Genomic DNA, 19,137 nt, shown 5'->3' with positions numbered 1-19,137 from the left:
AAAAGTATGACAGAATCCTCCTGAGGCAAGGGAAAGGAGAGCAAAAATAAACTATCAGGAATACATCAAAATAAACAGCTTCTTCACAGCAAAGAAAACAATCAACAAAACTAAAAGGCAACCTACTGAATGGGAGAAGATATTTGTAAATGACTTAGCCAATAAAGGGTTAATATCCAAAATATATAAAGAACTTATACAACTCAACACCAAAAGATGAATAATCCAATTTAAAAATGGGCAAAAGACATGAACAATATTTCTCCAAAGAAGACATCCAGATGGCCAACAGACACATGGGAAGATGCTCATCATCACTCATCATCAGGGAAATGCAAATCAACACTACAATGAGATATCACCTCACACCTGTCAAAATGGCTACAATCAAAAACATAAGAAACAACAAGTGTTGGTGAGGATGTGGAGAAAAAGGAATCCTCTTGCCCTGTTGATGGGAATACAAACTGGTGCAGTCACTGTGGAAAACAGCATGGAGGTTCCTCAAAAAGTTAAAAATAGGACTACCCTATGATCCAGCAATTGCAGTACTGGGTATCTACCCAAAGAATACAGAAACACTAATTAGGGATACATGCATTCGTATATATATAGTGGCATTATTTACAATAGCCAAATAATGGAAGCAGCCTGTCCATCGATAGATGGACGGATAAAGAAGATATATATAGATATAGATATATAGATATATATACACATATATATAAATAAATATTATTATATATAATATATATATAATAAAAAAGAATGGAATCTTGCTATTTGCAACACCATGAATGGATCTAGAGAGTATAATGCTAAGCAAAATAAGTCAGTCAGAGAAAGACAAATACTATATGATATCACTCATATGTAGAATTTAAGAAACAAACAAGCAGGGGTGCCTGAGTGGCTCAGTCAGTTAAGCAGCTGCCTTTGGCTGGGGTCATGATCCTGGGGTCCTGGGATGGAGCCCCATGTTGGGCTCCCTGCTCAGCGGGGAGTCTGCTTCTCTCCCTTCCTCAGCCTCTCCTCCCCGCTTGTATTCTCCCTCTCTCTCTCTCAAATAAATAAATAAAATCTTAAATAAAAAAAGAAAGAAAGAAAGAAACAAGCAAAGGAAAAAGAAGAGAGAGAAACCAAGAAACAGACTTTAACTATAGAAAACACACTGATTACCAGAGGGTAGGTGGGGGGATGGGTAAAATAGGTGATGGGATTTAGAAGTGCACTTGTGATGAGCACTGGTGATGTATTGGAATTGTTGAATCACTATTCTGTACACCTGAAACTAATATAACACTGTATGTTAACTATACTGGAATTCAAATTTTTAAAAACAGAAATACAAAAAAAGAAGAAAAAAAGAGGGCATTGGCTACTTTTTCATTTCTCCTCCTCCTACCTCAGTATTTAGGATAGGAAGAAGAAAAAAAAAAGTGTGACAGAATCCCAGAGCCAGAAAATTCCTTATCTTGTTTCCTGTGCCCAGGTACATATAATCTGAATCAATATAAACAAATCTTAAAGACCTCTAAACTTAACACTTTATTTTGAAGACGGTTTGTGTGGCTAATTAATCTATTTGTTGTAAATTTTTATTTATGCCTAACCTAAAAATCTGAAATCTTTAGCTCATTTTATTATGTTTAAGTGCTTAGAAAGGGAACAAATCTTTCTATAATAGCCTACAGACATATAATCATTCATTAATAGCCCACTTTTTCTGTTTAAAAGCTTTGTTTCTTTTTATTTTAAAAAAATGCACTTTTTAGTTCTTAAATTTTTTTTTTTTAAAGATTTTATTTATTTATTTGAGACAGAGAGAATGAGAGAGAGAGAGCACATGAGAGGGGGGAGGGTCAGAGGCAGAAGCAGGCTCCCTGCTGAGCAGGGAGCCCGATGCGGGACTCGATCCCGGGACTCCAGGATCATGACCTGAGCCGAAGGCAGTCGCTTAACCAACTGAGCCACCCAGGCGCCCTAGTTCTTAAATTTTTTAATATGTGGTTCTGCTGTTCCATTTCTCAGTACTTTCCCCACTAAACTGGGGGAACTGACTAATATGCCTTATAGATGTCATTCTCCTGTCTTTGCATTCAGGATCACTTTTATTACACTTCCTATGAGGTGGACAAGAGCACTTGTCTCTCTTCTATGGTCCCAGAGCTGCCAGGCAGGGAAAATATCAGAAACGGTACATTGGTTTGTCCTTTTAAAGTTTTATTTGTAGGACTGGTTTACATTTATTGATCTTAAATACAGCATTTGGACAATTGAAAATGGATTATGAAAATATTATATCCTGTTTTTTTCACTGATGCATTTATTAGGCCTTTTCATTAAGAAAAAAAAAATCCAGGTCAAGGAAAGAAGTGCTTGACAATCTACTTAATTGAAGCCACTGTTTAAATTGCAATTTCTAATTTCATTTAACGGTTTTGTACACCATCCAAAAATAAAATCACTCCATTCATTTTAAAAATTTTATTGCAAATGTGGATTCTTTTGTTAGGAACACATTATGTTTTCTGCCTCCTTGTTTCAAAACAAAAAATTACTAAGCCCTCTGGAGCCAGCTCATGTGGTCTAGGTTCCAGATGTGGATGCTATTTTATTCATGTAGAAGAATTGGAGTTTAGATATTCCCCCAACAGAAACCAAATTGTTTAAACAAAAATAATAAGAGATGCAAGGCTTGTCTCATTGCCCTATACCTGATAATAGCTAAGTGTGTTTTATTAGCCTATGGGGAATTTGTCCTATGAAACTATCTCTGGAGTTTTCACCTCTTTTTTTTTTTTTACTTTTATGTAGTCAAGTTAGAATTTTTAAAGATGAACTGGAAATGAGGTACACTTGCTAAGTATGACATTTGTCTATGTTCTACTTTATTCAAGATTACTAAAAGTTAATATTAAAATAGAATTTTATATTTCATCACTACATTGTTCATTAAAACATATGGCCCCAAAGTTAATTAACTAACATAATTAGACATTGGGTAAATGCAAATCAAAACCACAATGAGATATCACTGCCTAGCTACGATGATGGTTATACTTAAAAAAGACAGATAATAAAAAGTGTTGGTGAGGATATGAAGAAATTAAAATTCTCATTCATTGCTGATGGGAATGTAAAATCGTCCAGTCACCCTGGAAAATCCAGTCTGGCAGTTCTTCAAAAAATTAAACATAAAGTTACCATATGACCCAGCAATTCCACTCCTAGATATATACCCAAGAGAAATGAAAAAAATATGTCAACACAAAAAAACTTGTACTCAAATGTTCCATAGCAGCATTATTCATAATAGAAAAAAATGAAACAAGCCAAATGTCCATCACTGTGAGATATTATTTAGCAATAATAAAGCATGATGCATACTACTATGTAGATAAACATTTAAAACATTATGCTGAGTAAAAGAAACCAAACCCAAAAGGCCACAAATTGTATGATTCACTTATTTGAAAAGTCCAGAATAGGCAAGTATATAGAACCAGAAATCAGATTAGTGGTTGCCTAGGCTGGGCTGAACAGTGGGTCAGGGCTAGGGAATGACTGCTTATGGGGAGGGAGCTTCATTGTGAAGTGATGAAAATGTTCTGGAATTTGATTGTGGTGATGATTGCATAACGCGATCATCAATATACTAAAAACCGCTAAATTGTACCCTTTGAATTGTTGAGTTTTATAGTGTGTAAATCATATCTCAATAAAGATGTTTGTAAAAAATGACTGATGTAATAATTGTATAGCTAAATGCAAATCAGAAATATTCCTATAGCATCCTTCAGTCCAAGATGAACACAGAAGTTTCTCAGACCTGGATGGCCAATGGATTAGCAAAACAGGGAGCAAGAGATGTCATTATGCTAATGTGCTGGACAAGTTATCACAGGGCCTTGCTGCTGTAAGTAGACACAACTCTAACTGAGCAGCAGCAAATCTAAGCCAGCTGGAGGAGGCAAGGCCTCCACGGAAGCCTGCATGGTGCTAGTACGGGATGCCAGCTTCTCAGGACAAGTGAAATACACCATTCCAGTCAACAGGATTCATTTTTCAATGGTTTTTTGCCTCAGAAGCTTTTCAGATTCATGACCTAAAGAATATCAAGGCCAGCTAGGTAAGATGTTCTGCTTGGCACCGTGAGATTCATAAATGCCCCAAATTAGGTGTTCTCTGAAACATTTGTTAAGTGCTTGGGATCAAAGTCCTAGGGGTGCCAAACTTTTACTTCTAGGAGGGATGGAAAGAGGAGAGTGGGAAGATAAGACCAAAATAAGGAGGGATGAGGAACCCACAAAAGGGAGTGACTGGGCCTCAGTGGGGCAAAGGGCAGGTGGATGCTTACTTTTTAGGGAAGTTGTAACCAAGAAAATGTCAATCCTCCTTAAGCTCCTTCAAAAGTTGGCCAAACTCGTGAATGTTTTGCTGGAAAGGTTTTGGTTTATTTTCCCAAAGTATAGGAAGGGAATAAGTTGTTACCAGGTGAAGCACAGAGGAAAGCAACTGGTGTGGTCAGCAGGATTGCAGGTTGTATGAGAATGCAAGGCCCCAGGAGCTCACGAGAATCCTAAAGAGCAGTTTACTCCTTCGTGGGCCGTGGAACTGAGGGATCTGGACCTGAGGGGCTTAGAAATTCCTAGTAATTGGCTTATATTACAGCTCTAGTATCAGGTCCACTGAAGGGAGTGTCAAGACCTAAGACTCAAAAGAAAGTAGGCACTAAGTCCCAAGAGCCTTGTACATTATTCTAAGGAATTTGAACTTCATTCTATGCAACAGTGTTAAACAAAGCTTTTCCCCCTTTAAGGAATATGAGTTGATACATAAGTGAGCATAATGCAAAAAAGAAGGAGCATGTGTTTTAAGAGAGGTATGGGGACCACAGAGCAGGGCCTGGCAGTCTAGAAAAGACTTCCATGGAAGAAGGGGAATTTGAATTAAGCCTCAAAGACTGAGTAAGATTTTGACAAGCAAAATAATAAAAATAGTGTTTCAGGCTGAGAAAATGGCACGAACAAAGACTTCATTAGGAATGTGTGAATTGTTTGGGAAGTTGTTCAGTTTGGGGTCACCTGAAGGAGTGAGAGGGAACACTGTACCCTGCCAGGAACAGCTCCACGTACACAAGACAAATCCTTGAAAATAATTCCCCCCCCCACCCCAATTCTACATCTGGAATGATTTAGGTGATGTAGTTAGACTCGAGCAATGAACTAGTTACCAAATGTTGGAATGGTGTGTGTGTGTGTACTTAGCATATAACTGAGTCATACACCTATATACCCTTTACCTAAACTCACCAATTGTAATCATTTGCTGCATTTGCTTAATTAATGTGTGTATGAATATGCATCATTTTATTAATATATCTGTGAATACAGTTTTATATGTATACATATCATATACATAGTATATATATTTTAAGTATATATGTATATATAAATTTTCTTGAAACTTTTTTTTTTTAAACTGGAATTTTGTACCTCTAAGTTCCCTTCACCTAATTTGTCCATCCCCCCCCACCTTCCTCCCCTCTGAACAAACCACTGGGTTTGTTCTCTGTATTCGTGTTTGTGTTTTTGTTTGTTAATTTGTTTTATTTTTAAGACTCTACATATAAGTGAAATTGCATGGTATTTGTCTTTCTTTATCTGACTTATTTCACTTAGTATAATACCGTCTGGTCCATCCATGTTGTCGCAAATGGCAAGAGCTCATTTTTTTTTTATAGCTGAATAATATTCCAGTGTGTGTGTGTGTGTGTGTGTGTGTGTGTGTATTCCACTGTGTGTGGAACATTCTTTATCCATTCATCTATTGATGAATACTTGGGTTGCTTCCATATCTTGGCTATTGTAAATAATGCTGAAGTAAATATAGGGGTACATATGTTTTCAAATAATGTTTTCATTTTCTCTGAGTAAATATCCAATTGTGAAATTGCTGGATTGTATGGTATTTCTCTTTTTAATTTTTTGAGGAAACTCCACGGTATTTTCCACAGTGGCTGTACCAATTTACATTCCCACCAACAGTGCAGAAGAGTTCTCTTTTTTCCACATCCTTGCCAATACTTATTATTTCTTTTCTTTTTGATACTAGCCATTCTGACAGGAGTGAGGTGATATCTCATTGTGGTTTTTGTTTGCATTTCCCTGGTGATTAGTGATGTTGATCATCTTTTCATATATCTATTAGCCATCTGTATGTTTCTTTGGAAAAATGTCTATTCAAGTCCTCTGCCCATTTTAAAATTGGGTTCATTAGGTTTTTTTGGTGTTGAGTTGTATAAGTTCTTTATATATTTTGGATATTAACCCCTTATCAGATATATCATTTGCAAATATCTTCTCTCGTTCTCTAGGTGGACATTTGTTTTGTTCATGGTTTCCTTGGCTCCCCAAAGCTTTTTATTTTGGTGTAGTCCCAACAGTTTATTTTTGCTTTTGTTTCTCTAACCTGAGGAAACATATTCATAAATATGTTTCTAAGGCTGATGTCCAAGAGATTACTGCCAATGTTTTCTTTCAGAAGTTTTATGGTTTCAGGTCTCACATTTAAGTCTTTAATCCATTTTGAGTTTATTTTTATACATGGTATAAGAAAGTGATCCAGTTTCATTCTTTTGCCTTTGTGTAGCTGCTCAGTTTTCCCAACTTCCCCATAGCATAGTCTTGCCTCCTTTGTCATGAATTAATTACCATATAAGTGTAAGTTTACTTCTGGGCTCTCTATCCTGTTCCATTGATCACTGTGTCTATTTTTGTGCAAGAACCATACTCTTTTGCTTACTATAACTTTGTAGTATATCTTGAAACCTGGGATTGTGATAACTCCAGCTTTGTTCTTTCTCAAGATTGGCTTTGGCGATTCAGGGTCTTTTGTTGTTCCAAATTGTAGGATTATTTGTTCTATTCTTTGAAAAATACTATTGGTACCTTGATAGGGATTGCATTGAATCTATAGATTGCTTTGGATAATATGGATATTTTGACAATATTAATTCTTCTAATCCATGAGCATGGCATACCTTTCCATTTGTTTGTGTTGTCTTCAGTTTCTTTTATCATTGTCTTATAGTTTCCAGAGTACAGGTCTTTCACTTCCTTGGTTGAATTTATTCCCAGGTATTTCATTCTTTTTGGTGCAATTGTAAACAGGATTGCTTTCTTAATTTCTCTTTCTGCTACTTCATTAGTAGTATATAGAAGCACAATAGCTTTCTGTATATTAATTTTGTATCCTGCAACTTTACTCAATTCATTTATTACTTCTAATAATTTTTGAGTGGAATCTTTAGGGTTTTATATATATATAATATAATATTATAATATATATATATATATTCCTTACTAATTTGGATACCTTCTATTTCTTTTTCTTGTCTGATGGCTATGGCTAGGTCTTCCAGTACTCTGTTGAATAAAAGTGGTGGGAGTGGACATCCTTGTCTTGTTCCTCATCTTAGAGGAAAAGATTGCAGTTTTTCATCATGGAATATGATGGCTGCTGTAGGTTTGTCATATATGGCCTTTATTATGTTGGGATATGTTCCCTCTAAACTCACATTGTTGAAAATTTTTATCATGAACAGATGTATTTTGTCAAAGGCTTTTCTGCATTTATTGAGATGATCATATGGATTTTATCCTTCCTCTTGTAAATGTGATGTATCTCATTGATTGATTTGCAAATATTTGCAAATATTTGCAAATATTAAACCATCCTTGCATCCCTGGTATAAATGTATCTTTGAACCTAGGTTGCTAATATTTTGTTGAGGATTTTTACATCTATGTTCATCAGTGATATTAGCCAGTAGTTTTCTTTTCTTTTCTTTCTTTCTTTTTCTTTCTTTTTTTTTTTTCTTGTAGTGTCTTTGTCTGGTTTTGGTATCAGGATAATAGTGGCGTCATAGAATGAATTTGGAAGTTTTCCTTCCCCTTCTATTTTTGGAATAGTTTGAGAAGAATAGGTGTTTTTTTGTTTGGTAGAATTCATCTGTGATGCCATCTTTTCTTGGACTTTTGTTTGTTGGGAGTTTTTTGATTACCAAATCAATTTTATTAGTCATAATCAGTCTGTTCAAAGTTTCTGTTTCATCCTCATTCTGTTTTGGAAGATTGTAACTTTCTAGGAATTTATCCATTTCTTCTAAGTTGTCCAATATGTTGACATATAATTTTTCATAATATTCTCTTATATCTATGTTGTTGGTTGCTCTTTCTTCTCTTTCATTTCTGAAAATATTTTACTCCTCTTTCTCTCTTGATGTGCCTAGCTAAAAGTTCATCAATTTTGGTTATCTTTTCAAAGAACCAGTTCTTGGTTTCATTCATCTTTTCTTTCTTTTTTTTTTTTTTTGGTCTCTATTTCATTTATTTCCACTCTATTCTTTATTATGTCTTTCCTTTAACTAACTTTGGGCTTTGTTCTTCTTGGTCTCATTCCTTTAGGTGTAAGTGTAGATTGTTTATTTGAGATTTTTCTTGTTTTTACATAGACCTGTATCACTATAAACTTCCCTCTTAGAACTACTTTTGCTGCATCCCAAAGATTGTGGACTGTTGTGTTTGCATTCTCATTTGTCTCCATGTATTTTAAAATTTTCTCTTCTTCATTGACCCACTGGTTGTTTAGTAGCATGTTGTTTAGTCTCCATGCATTGTGGGGTTTTTTTTAGTTTTTTTTTCTTGTAGTTGATTTTTTCTTGTAATTTTTTTCTTATAATTTTCTTGTAATTGTATTCAGAAAAGATGCTTGATATGAATTCAATCTTCTTAAATTTATTGAGACTTGTTTTGTGGCCTAACATGTGATCTATCCTAGAGAATGTTCTATGTGCATTTGAAAAGAACATGTATTCTGCTGTTTGGGGATGGAATGTTCTATATATATATCTGTTAAGTCCATCTAGTCTTACTCACAGCCATTGTTTCCTTGTTGATTTTCTGTCTGGATGATCTATCCACTGATGTGATGTTAAAGTCTCCTACTATTATTGTACTGTGTTATTGTATTATTGTCAATTTCTCCCTTTATGTCTTTTTAGCTTTATATATTTAGGTGCCCCTATGTTGAATGCATAGATATTTGCAATTGTTATATATTTCATATATATGTATAAATATGAAATATAATATATATGTTATAAATTTCCCTGAACCATTTGAAAATAAGTTTCAGATATCATGATGCTTTACCCCTAAATATTCTCTTTGTATCTCTTTAGGAATAAGGGCATTTTCCTGTCTATATAGTATAATATATATAGTATTATAATACTTAAAATTAACAGTAACACTATACTATCTAATATAAAGCCAGTATTTTTTTTTTAATCCCAGGACCCAGTCAGAGTTCATTCTCTGCATTTAGTTGTCATGTGTCTTTAGCCTTTTTTCTTTTCTTTAAATTTTGTCTTTTAAGACATTGACTTTTAAAGATCCCAGGTCAGTCATTACATAGAATGTCTCACATTCTGGGTTTGTCTGATTGTTCCTTATGATTAGAATGTAGGTAAAAAAATTCTGCAAGAATACTACCTAGGTGCTATTGCATCCCTTTAGGAGGCACATATGTGAGGTGTCCCATTATTGGTGATGCTCTTACTCACTTGATTCAGGTAGTAACTATAGATCTTTCATTAGAGTATATTTTTACTTTTTATTTAGTAAATAATCTGTGGTGTGATTCTTTGAAACCACAAGAATACTGTTTCCCAAAAACCTTTCAGTCAATGGTTTTAGCATTAATTGGTGATCCTTGCCTAAATCAGTTATTTCATTGGGAGTTGCAAAATACTGATTTTTCTCATTCTACCCTTCCTTCTGTATTTATTAGCTCTTTTCTATCTTTTCTACCATCATTTCTCTTCAGTTTTGGTGAATATTTTGGGAGGTATCTTGAATAAAATATGATTATTTTAGACATAACAATTATTGCAGTTAATTTTTTGTGTTACCTTAACTATCTTTAAATTTCCTCAAATTCCTGCTGAGCACATATACAAGAGAAAGTTATTGTTTTGGTTGGTGCGATTATGTTACTTGTTGGCAAAAGACAACACACCGAGGAAAACAAAAACACCAATATTTTGCCTTATTATAAGACTGGACATTTGCTCATAATTTAAAAATAAACGAAACATGTTTTATAAATGAAACTGACGTGGATGAAACCTTATGAAACAAAGCTTAACATTCTGAAAGTAATTTATTCTTTAAAACTTGCAGGTGGCTTTTTTTCTGAGACACTGCTTTTAGAAAAAGTTTGGAAAGATGGTCTAGGAATATTGGCATTTAGAATAAAATACAATGTAATTTGTCTGACAGCCACATTGCTACAAATCATCCTTATTTATAGTATGTTTCATTTTGAAACTGTCAGCACTTTAATACAGGCACACCAGAAGAGTAAATAGCATAAATAAGCTTTATAATCTGTCCTGCATATGGTTAAAGAAACAATTTCTTGGAAAAAACCTACATAAAATTACATAAGATTTCATAGTTTGTTCAACTTTTATTTATTTTTTTAAAGATTTTATTTATTTGACAGAGAGAGACACAGCGAGAGAGGGAACACAAGCAGGGGGAGTGGGAGAGGGAGAAGCAGGCTTCCTGCAGAGCAGGGAGCCTGATGCGGGGCTCGATCCCAGGACCCTGGGATCATGACCGAGCCAAAAGCAGACGCTTAACGACTGAGCCACCCAGGCACCCCAGTTTGTTCAACTTTTAATTCATTTTTCTTGAATAGACTTTATAAGCAGTAGCTTATAGGCTTTCAAATTAAAATACTAAAATAAATCTCTCTTCCACAATAGTGAGATAAACCACTGTAAAGATATGGAGAAAATATGAAAATATGACAAATGATTAATAACTACATTATTATAAGCAACTCATACAAATTGGCGGAAGTATTGAGATCCCAATGTATAAGTGAGTAAAGAATCTCAACAGAAAATAATATAAGATGAAATATAATTGCAATGATAAGCAGCATACATAGGACAAAATTATTAATATTATTAGAATTTTTTTTAATGCAAATTCAAATAACAATAAAATTTTAATTCCTAGTTATTTTTGTGAAGTTAAAACAGACACTATTGGTAAAGGAGTGTAAGGCTACCATATTTATTTTAATGCCGATAGCAATAAAAATTGCTACAACCCATAAGGAAAGCAAGTGGCCAAAATAACTAAATGTCCTGTTCAAAAGAAGAGAAAAATTGATGGGAGATAAAGCTTATAACAACGTCCAGGCAGGCTGCTTGTCTTATTCCTGTTTTTACACTCAAACTTAGAATTTCTGCTTCAAATATAATAGGACTTAGCTAATTATGTATCAAAAGAAAGAAGAAAAGGACAAAGAAAAGAATGAATGAATAAATGCATGAAATTTCTCAATGTTTGTGAAAAATAATTTAGGATAATTTGGAAAAGACAATACATGTGTCCATTATTACGTCTTTTTGTATATCTACCAAGAATTATATAAAACATTAACACCATGCGGGTGCCTGGGTGGCTCAGATGGTTAAGCATCTGCCTCCGGCTCAGGTCATGATCTCCAGGTCCTGGGATCGAGTCCCGCATCGGGCTCCCAGCTCAGCGGGGAGTCTGCTTCTCCCTCTCCCTCTGCCCGGCCTCTCCCCCTGCTTGTATTCTCTCTGTCTCTCTCTCGCTCTCAAATAAATAAATAAATATTTTTTTAAAAAGAAAAAAAACCACATTAACACCATGCTTAATTCCTTTACACAGACCCACAACAGTTCTGGGCAGTTTACTGTCTGTTCCAAACAAACTATAATAGCACAAAGCACCAATATTCAAGCAAAATACTGAGCTATGAATGTTGCCATGTACAACTATATACATGGATGAGCAATTTTGTTTTACAAAAATTGATACTTTCTTATCTTCATATTACTAGAGCCACCTGTGAAGTTTGACCTTGCTGACAATCTGCTTTTTGAAACACCACCTCCCTTGATTCCCTTGGTAAGTCTGAACTCCTTCCTCACCTACTCGTCTGGATGTTCATTTCTAGTTTCCTTTGTAGGTTCATCTTTCAAATCCACCCAATAAGTACTGATGTTTCCCAGAGGCTTGAACTTGACCTCTTTTCTCCTATCTCATCTGTAGCTTCAACCACGTCAACCATCTCTACATCTGTCCCAGATCTCTTTCCTGAGCTCTGGATCTTTCCTAATTGATAATTAGACGGTTGAATGTGCCATAAGCACCTCAAACTCAGTATCATTACTTTCAGAGGACTAGTATTCAAACTGGAAACCACAAAGTTTTAATGGGTTCTTCCTACTCTTTCTGCTAGCTTCAGTAAGGAGTCTGCTTGAAGGTGAATAGCTCATGATGGACTTTTCTTTGATTTAAGTACCTTACTCTTTCCTCTGAATTTTGCAACTTTTATGATTCTTGTTGTAGGTCCTAGATTTCCCTGGCTGGGAAACCTATAAATATGACCTGTGCACCTTAAGATATTTGATATTTGAATATAGGATATTAGAAAACACATCCTATGAAATAAGATGCAATGGAGGTCCCAGGAGTCTGGAGGACTCTGATGTACTTATTGGAGGTATAGATCATGAGAAATCTAAAAAGAACAAAAGGTCCCTGACAGAAAACATAAGAAGCCTCCTTTCTTGTTGCCCCCCTTTTTAAAAATTTAAATTCAATTAGCCAACATATAGTACATCATTAGTTTCAGATGTAGTGTTCAATAATTTATCAGTTGTGTGTAACACCCAGTGCTCATCATATCACGTGCCCTCCTTAATGCCCATCACCCAATTACCCCATCCCCCCACCCACCTCCCCTCCAGCAACCTTCAGTTTGTTTCCTATAGTTAAAAGTCTCTCATGGTTTTTCTCCCTCTCTGATGACTTCCCATTCAGTTTTCCCTTCTTTCCCCTATGATCCTCTGTGCTCTTTCTTATATTCCACATATGAGTGAAACAGTATGGTAATTATCTTTCTCTGATTGACTTATTTCGCTCAGCATAATACCCTCCAGTTCCATCCACATCGATGTAAATGGTATGTATTCATCCTTTCTGGTGGCTGAGTAATATTCCATTGTATATATATATATATATATATATATATATATATATATATACACCACATCTTCTTTTTTTTTTTTAAAGATTTTATTTATTTATTTGAGAGAGAGAGAATGAGAGAGAACACATGAGAGGGGATAGGGTCAGAGGGCAAAGCAGACTCCCTGCGGAGCAGGGAGCCCGATGCGGGACTCGATCCAGGGACTCCAGGATCATGACCTGAGCCGAAGGCAGTCGCTTAACCAACTGAGCCACCCAGGCGCCCTGCACCACATCTTCTTTATCCATTCATCTGTTGATGAACATCTCAGCTCTTCCCATGGTTTGGCTATTGTGGGCATTGCCGCTGTGAACATTGGGGTTCATGTGCCCCTTCGGGTCACTACATTTGTATCTTTGGGGTAAATACCCAATAATGCAATTGCTGGGTCATAGGGTAGCTCTATTTTTAACTTCTTGAGGAATCTCCACACTGTTTTATAGAGTAACTGTACCAGCTTGCATTCCCACCAGCAGTGTAAGAGGGTTACCCTTTTGGGGTGCCTGGGTGGCTCAGTTGGTTGAGCATCTGCCTTTGGCTCAGGTCATGATCCCAGGGTCCTGGGATCGAGCCCTGCGTCAGGCTCCCTGCTCAGCGGGAGGCCTGCTTCTCCCTCTCCCTTTGCCTGCCACTCTGCCTGCTTGTGCTCTCTCTCTCTGTCAAATAAATAAATAAAATCTTTAAAAAAAAAAAAAAAAGAGAGTTCCCCTTTCTCTGCATCCTCACCAACATTTGTTGTCTCCTGTCTTGTTAATTTTAGCCATTCTGACTGCTGTGAGGTGGTATCTCATTGTGGTTTTGATTTGTATTTCCCTGATGGCTAAGGATGTGGAGCATTTTTTCATGTGTCTGTTGGCCATTTCGATGTCTTCTTTGGAGAAATGTCTGTCCATGTCTTCTGCCCATTTCTTGACTGGATTATTTGTTTTTTGGGTGTTGAGTTTGATAAGTTCTTTATAGATCTTGGATCAGATATCTTTATCTGATATGTCATTTGCAAATATCTTCTCCCATTCCGTAGGTTGCCTTTTAGTTTTGTTGACTGTTTCCTTTGCTGTGCAGAGAATTTTTAATCTTGATGAAGTCCCAATAGTTCATTTTTGCTTTTGTTTCCCTTGCCTTCGGAGACACATCTAGCAAGAAGTTGCTGCAGCCGAGGTCAAGGGGTTGCTGCCTGTGTTCTCCTCTAGGATTTTGATGGATTCCTGTCTCACATTGAGGTCTTTCATCCATTTCATCTTTGTGTATGGTGTAAGAAAATGGTCCAGTTTCATTCTTCTACATGTTTGCTGCCCCCCCCCCTTTTTTTGAGGATAAAAATGGGATGTAAGTTGTGATAGAAGGGATAGAACTTGGGGGAGGTTGTTGAAAATCTTTGTGTAAATTTTCTGCTTTCAGTTAATGGTTGAATTGTAATATACCTAATTCCTATGATCCCTTGCCAGACATACTGAGGAACAAAACAAAACAAAAATGGTGATTTCAATAGTCAAATGGCTAAGTCTTCTTTTTGTCACTCAGGATTGAAGGGGCCCATGGTGTAGAGAGATGTGTCCTAGTACTGGAATCAAACATGTCTAAAATGGAATTAATGTCTTAATCTCTCTCTTAGGTTCTTTTTCTGGTTAACAGTACCACCATGTCTGCAGCTGACCAAGTAAAAACTTGGGCATTGTCTATGTTTCCTCCTATCCCCTCTGCTCTCCATATCCAGCCAATCAATCAGCAAGCCCCACCTATATACTTCCTAAATCTCTCTCATACATGTCCCTTCTGCCACCACTATCAAAACCTCATTTCTAGCTGTACGAATTCTACTCGGAGTTCTTCAGTGGCTCTCATTCCATATAGGACATAGTCTGAACTTGCAGGGCACCCCAAGCCAGTCACATTCTGCCCTCCACCTTTCTCCAGCCTCATTCCCTATCTCCTTGGGCCATGCTAGGACGATACAAAGTCGCCTGCGGATCCCCCAACACATAACCCTCTCTCATGTCTCCACACCTTCCCACCTGCTTCTTTCTCCACTGTGAATGTCCGTCTTTACCTCGCAAACACCTGCTGAAGCTTTCAGCTGCACCTCAAAAGCTGAAAAGTGTCCCCTGACTTCTCTACACATCGACAACAGAGACATAAGCACTCATTTCCCACTCATCCATGCTGCCAAGATATAGCATATGTACCTAGGTGTATATCTCATCACATCAAATATACCTCATATGTCTTAATTTGAATAAATCATTGCTAAGATACTTTGAGTGCTTACCATGTGCCAGGAACTGTGCTAAGCAGTTTACATTTATTATTTACTCCTTACCACACTCTGAGGAAAGTATATTATAAACACTGTTTTAAAGACAGGGAAATGGAGGCACAGAGAGGTTAAGGAACTCGCCCAAGGTATCCTAGTGTGGTGTCACCAGATAAGATGTGAACACACACTTTGAACTTATGCTTTTGGTAACTTTTAACCAAGCAGTGTTGTTACTCTTGTTGTTATTGTTTTGCCACTAGACTATACCTTGAGACCAGAACTATGGCTGTCAATGTAGTACGCCCAGAACCTTGCATGGTGTTTAATACAGAGTTGACAATGAATACATCTTTTTTTAAGATTTTTTTTTTAATTTATTTATTTGACAGAGAGAGAGAGACAGCGAGAGAGGGAACACAAGCAGGGGGCGTGGGAGAGGGAGAAGCAGGCTTCCCGCTGAGCAGGGAGCCCGATGCGGGGCTCGATCCCAGGACCCCGGGATCATGACCTGAGCCAAAAGCAGACGCTTAACGACTGAGCCACCCAGGCGCCCCGACAATGAATAAATATTTGTGAATGAATGAGTAGTCCATAAAACTCTCTGTGTTTATGGAGCCAATTTTCTCTTATCTTTCTGGCATACTCTCGGAATTCTTGGATAGAATCTATGTCCCTTCATAATTATGTGACTTAGTGTTTATATTTCATACATTCCTTTCTGGAAGATTTGCTCTATTTGGTGCTGCTTACCACATTCTTTTAGGGATAAAGAACAAAACTTATACTTGGAAATATGTTTTATCTCAATTAACACATCCTCTTTCTAAAATCATTGGTAACACTATCTTGTGCAAAGTCCTGCAGAATGTATTTTAACCTCACAAGTGAATTTCCCTTTTAAACTATGGTTAGCAATTAAAATTTTATAAAAATAATTTACCTTTCTTTTTCTCAATTATTTTTGTTTATTTCTACTTACTTGATTGTTAGTATGAATTTTGTAATCATAATTTTTAATGTATTAACCACTCTGATCTAATTTACTGACCTAATTTACTGGTCTAAAGGAAAGCAGGCTTTGGTCAACACACGGAAATAGGTCCTCTTTATATTTATGGAGCAAAAGAAAATCAGCATCTTTGTTACCTAGAAATAGAGCAACTGGCCTTGAGACTGCTTGCCTCCTACCTGATGGAGGTCAAGAGGAGGGTTCTGGCACCAAAGATTCTCCTTGAGGGAAATGACAAGCTTAAGTTGGTCACTTCTTTTTGCAATGTTTCCAATAGGCAATTTGCTGGAAACAGGAGACAATTGTCTGTAGCCTCTGTAAGGAAAACCACTATTGCTAATGATGGTATCAACAGATTCATAGAAGGCCACTAGCTAGGAGAAGGGCCTGGAAAGGACTAAAAAAAGTCAATCTCGATATGAAAGAGTATCACCAGGGCAGACTTCTTGTTATGTGCTTTTGAAAATCCAAGGCAAACCCATTTGCCTCTGAGTTTCCCTGCTTGCTTTTAACTCCCATTCTTTCTATTTATTGAATCCCAAGTGATTTCATGTGTTTCCTGCTTTAGAGGTTTTGCTTCACTGAGCCTCAGGCCTTATTTATGTGTGTGTTTCATGCAGATGGGTGGTCTCTTGAAACTGTATCATCAGATTAAGACATGCAGCTGTAAGCACTCCTACTCCAGTCCACAGCATAGCTGAGAAAGTGTAGACACTTTAAAGAAGCCTTATGTGTTTGGTTGAAAGGAAAGAAATGGGGACGCCTGGGTGGCTCAGTCGGTTAAGCGTCTGCTTTCAGCTCAGGTCATGATCCCAGGGTCCTGGGATGGAGTCCCGCATCGGGCTCCCTGCTCCGTGGGGAGCCTGCTTCTTCTTCTGCCTCTGCCTCTCTCCCTCTCTCTCTCATGAATAAATAAATAAAATCTAAAAAAAAAAAAAAAAAGACTGAATCGGAACCAGCTTTAAAAAAAAAAAGAAAGGAAAGAAATGGTAGGAGATTCATTCATTCACTCACCCACTGACTCACAAATCAAATCTTTTATGTGCTTCTATGTACTAGACATTATGCTAGGCTTTCCAAAGATGGGCTGCTCCAACCTTTACCATCAGGAAGCTTACAGTGTTGTAGGGAGACAGGTGTGGAACAAATATGAAAATATAATGAGCTAATGGCTTTAGGGGGGGTATTGTAAAGTACAGTGGAAACAAGACAGAGAGATCCTAAGTCTGCCCAGGAGTTCCAGGAGAGCTTCACAGGGTTGAAACTCAAGGGATAAGCAAGAATTTACTAGGTGGACACGGGGAGAGGGTGTTTCAGACAGAGGGAATACTCGCAGAGATGGGAAGGCAAGGACAGTGTGACGTGTTTGAGGAGCTGCAGGAGAGTCAGTTGTGTGTCTGTGGGGCTGACAATGAAAAGTGGGTATCTGGTGGAAGTGAGGCAGTAGAGGTAGGTAGGGGCCACCTCAGGAAGAGATTGGACCTCTACACTGGATTGGTTAGACTTTAAATCTTTCTTTTTTTTTTTTTTTTTTTTGACAAAGAGAGACACAGTGAGAGAGGGAACACAAGCAGGGGGAGTGGGAGAGGGAGAAGCAGGCTTCCCGTGGAGCAGAGAGCCCGATGCGGGGCTCGATCCCAGGACCCTGGGATCATGACCTGAGCCAAAGGCAGCCACTTAACGACTGAGCCACCCAGGCGCCCCTTGGTTAGACTTTATACTGTAAGCAATGGAACTCCTGAAGAAATCTGAGCAAGGAAGCAATAGGCTCCAATTTGCATGCAGAAGGATCACCCTGCAGCCGAGTGGAGAACAGCTTGGAAGACAGTGGTACTTAAGGCAAGAGAAGTTAGTAAGGAGAAAGAGTGCTTGAACTATGGCAGTGGCAGCAGGGACAGAGAGGAGGTAGAGGGATAGAAGAGATTTTCGACTACACTTTATAACACATACAATTAAAATTAACATGGAAACCACATGCCAATATTCAATTGGAATTTTTTTAATGCAATTTCATTTTAAAATAATTTGTGTGCTACCAGTGATTCAAGAGATATTATTACTATGAGGCCATCTAAATTCCCAGAGGGGCACCTCTCTGGGAAACTATGCTGTAATGTGACAGAACTAAGGTATAGTATATTAGGAACTAGAGAATTCTTACCTATTTAGAAAAAAACATCTAGAGACATTAGGATCACCATGTGATTTATGTTTTCTTAAAGAAAGAATGCATCTTGGGCGCCTGGGTGGCTCAGATGGTTAAGCGTCTGCCTTCGGCTCAGGTCATGATCCCAGGGTCCTGGGATCGAGTCCCGCATCAGGCTCTCTGCTCCTTGGGAGCCTGCTTCTCCCTCTGCCTCTCTCTCTCTCTGTCTCTCATGAATAAATAAATAAAATCTTTAAAAAAAAAAAAGAAAGAAAGAATGCATCAATAAAATTAAACCCATTGATATTGCCTTGGAATGACCTAGACTGAGAAGTGTGATTTTCTGATAATTATGGAGAGCATGACCAATGTTTATTATAAAATCATTTCAAAAAATCTTAAAAGGCACTCTTCGCTTATGCCAAGATGCTTTCTCTATTGTTATGATCATCAGTGATTACTTGCTCAGCATCTACCTACCTAGGCATGTGAAGAATAGAAGGAGGTGCATCCCAGGCAGAAGGTACAACATGTATGAAGGTCCTGAGGTAGGAAAGATTTTGACTTGTTTGAGGAGCT

General features: G+C 37.2%; 1 protein-coding gene across 1 annotated transcript in view; it reads right to left on the bottom strand.

The window, feature by feature from the left end:
- The window catches only part of FBXL13 (F-box and leucine rich repeat protein 13), a 230,063-nt gene that overhangs the window by 32,291 nt on the left and 178,635 nt on the right, over window positions 1–19,137 (bottom strand). The window lies entirely within an intron of this gene.

This window comes from Neomonachus schauinslandi, chromosome 12, assembly GCF_002201575.2.
Source record: "Neomonachus schauinslandi chromosome 12, ASM220157v2, whole genome shotgun sequence".
Lineage (NCBI taxonomy): Eukaryota > Metazoa > Chordata > Mammalia > Carnivora > Phocidae > Neomonachus > Neomonachus schauinslandi.
This window is presented reverse-complemented; position numbering and strand designations above follow the sequence as displayed.